At 41.0% G+C, this 2,840-nt stretch overlaps 1 pseudogene; it reads right to left on the reverse strand.

Annotated features, from left to right (window-relative positions):
- Positions 1-1,456: 1,456 nt before the first annotated feature.
- Positions 1,457-2,457, reverse strand: LOC103540760 (AP-3 complex subunit sigma-1-like; annotated as a pseudogene).
- Between the last annotated feature and the right edge of the window lie 383 nt (positions 2,458-2,840).

Genomic DNA, 2,840 nt, shown 5'->3' on the forward strand with positions numbered 1-2,840 from the left:
AGAAACAAACGTGTCATGAAGACTTTCAAATGGTTCAGCTGAAAAAAGTATACGCAAAAAGATAAACAATGTGACAAGATGTTGACAGTTATTGAATCTAGGTAGAGGGTAAACAGGCTTTCATAGTACTATTCTTTCAATTTGCATGTATATTTGAAATTTTTCAAAATAAAAAGAGTATGAGGAATCAGTGGACAGGCCATATCTGTTTGAAAAATTTCTTTCTTTCTTTCTTTTTGTATGCTGAGGAAGATTAGTCCTGAGCTAACGTCTGTGCCAATCTTCCTCTATTTTATATGTGGGTCACTGCCACAGCGTGGCTGATGAGTGATGTAAGTCGGCACCTGGGATCCGAACCTGCCAACCTGGGCCTCCAAAGCAGAGTTGGCCAAACTTCACCACTAGGCCATGCAGCTGGCCCCTGAAAAATTTATTTAAAAAATATTTGGAGATATCCAAATATAATGTGAACATAAAATTACAGCTGAAAAGTTATGATTAAATGTTCATAGTCATACCTAATGGAATGCAGATCATATTGTGGTATGGGCCTACTGAAATTGTTCCACTTGAATTTTTTTCCCACTTATCTTGACATTTGTTTAAGAGAAAAAGATCATGTTTTCTTGCAATACATAGTTGGTTCTTTCTTTCTTTCTTTCTTTATCTTTAAATGTAGTGATAACATCTTTTTTGTTTGTTTGTTTTTTGAGGAAGATTAGCCCTGAGCTTACATCTGCTGCCAATCCTCCTCTTTTTGCTGAGGAAGACTGGCCCTGGGCTAACATCCATGCCCATCTTCCTCTACTTTATGTGTGGGATGCCTACCACAGCATGGCTTGCCAAGCGGTGCCATGTCCACCCAGGATCTGGGCTGAGAACCCCGGGCTGCCAAAGTGGAATGTGCCCACTTAACCGCTGTGCCACCAGGCCGGCCCCTATAGTTGGTTCTTTAAATAAGCATTGTGACAAATAGCAGAAAGAATTAATGAATGCTGCACTTGTAATCCATTCAAAACACTAACATTTTGGGTTGTACATAATATCAAATTAATAAACAGAAACCTCATTAAATTAGAGTGAGGAGGCCCAAAGAGGAAGCTCTCATGCCCTACTCAACAGCAGAGCCCAACAGGAAGAAGAAAGACTTCTTCTTGACTGGCAAGAAGCTCAGCCAATGAGACTGTCACAACTCAGCCAATGAAAAACCACTACACCTCTGAACTCTGTTTACCATAGCCCACCCAACTTCCTCTCCCCTTGTTAGGAGGGCTCCCTATGTGGCTTGCCATAGTTGCAGACCCTGAATTCCAGTTCTTTGCTGACTCCAATTTGACCCATTTTTGCTGGAGAAATAACTGGCTGTCTATTTGTTTAAGGTCAACAATAATTAAAGAAATGTCTCAAACACTTTTCAGAATACTGTAGTAGCCAGTGCACAGAGGCATGCCTTCCGTGGGCACAGGAATGCAGTTTAGAAAAGAAAAAAAAATCACACATTAACTGTTCAATTTCCCTAAAAACATTGAGCAAGAAAAGCAACATTGAACTTCACATACTAATTTTACGCCACCTCTATACAAGACCTTGACTTAAATCCAAGAGCAAAAGTCAGACTTCCGCTGTTCTGGGGTGAACAACTGCATGGTAAACTTCGATGACTTTTCCCTCCGGATTTAACCTGGGAGTAGCCTTTTAAATGGTTTATCTAAAAGAAGGCAGGTTTGGCACTTTTGTACTTATATCCCCAAGGTTAATATTTCTTAGGATTGCAGGAAGGTTGATATTCTTTGCAGCTGATACATACCACACAGGCTGGAGCTCCTGCTATGCCAGCCTCAGATTTCTTCGATTTATTTTGTGCATCAATTTATGTAACAATCTCATTCATGTTGGTCTCCAATACCATTCCTTCCATCACCATTTCTGGGAAAATATTGTGGACCTTGTCTCCATGGAAAATTAAATCCAGTTCACAAACATTTAAAAAAAACACTTGTCTAATGTTCCAGGAATACTCAAATTAGATTTAAAATGCCAAGTTCACTCTCTGAAGAATGCACACAGAAGACAAAATATAACGGTGTGTAATGTCTATAAGTCAGTTTGTTGTCAGATCCTCCAATTAGTAATCCTCCTTCTGGGGAATTACAAACATTTCATCTCTCTTAAATGCCAAATGGAAAGTCTCCCTGATAATCTGCTGTTGTGTCTTCACTGTAAGGTTAGTAGAACTTGAAGAGCTGATGCTTCCCATGGTTGTTGAAAGTGAGGATTGCCTTGATTATGGCTGGACTGGGCAGGGCTGACCCAGTAGATGTCTGGAATCGGGGCTGGGGCAGGTGAGCGAGCCTCCCTTTGGGATCTTTCTAGATAGATCTGGCCATTCTTTCCACTATTTGAATTTTTTTTCTTTTTTCTTTCTTTCTTTTTTTTTTTGAGGAAGACTGGCCCTGAGCTAACATCCATGCCCAACTTCCTCTACTTTATGTGTGGGATGCTTACCACAGCATGGCTTGCGAAGTGGTGCCGTGTCTGCACCCCAGATCCGAACTGGCGAACCCTGGACCACCGAAGAGGAATGTGAGAACTTAATAGCTGTGCTACCGGGCTGGCCCAATCAACACTGTCTTGGATGGTTCAAACTACTGATCCATCTGCAGCCATTTCTTCCTCTTGTCCCCAAGGACAACATGATAGGTTTTACTCATCATTTTGCTGGAATTATTTCTGTTTTATTTCATCGATTTACCACCATAACTGTACCTCCAACACCCTCCCCAGCCCCCCTTTTTAAGAGAGACTAGATTGAAAGGACTTGTTTACAGAACACGTAATAG

The sequence above is a fragment of the Equus przewalskii genome, chromosome 19 (genome assembly GCF_037783145.1).
Source record: "Equus przewalskii isolate Varuska chromosome 19, EquPr2, whole genome shotgun sequence".
NCBI classification, from domain to species: domain Eukaryota; kingdom Metazoa; phylum Chordata; class Mammalia; order Perissodactyla; family Equidae; genus Equus; species Equus przewalskii.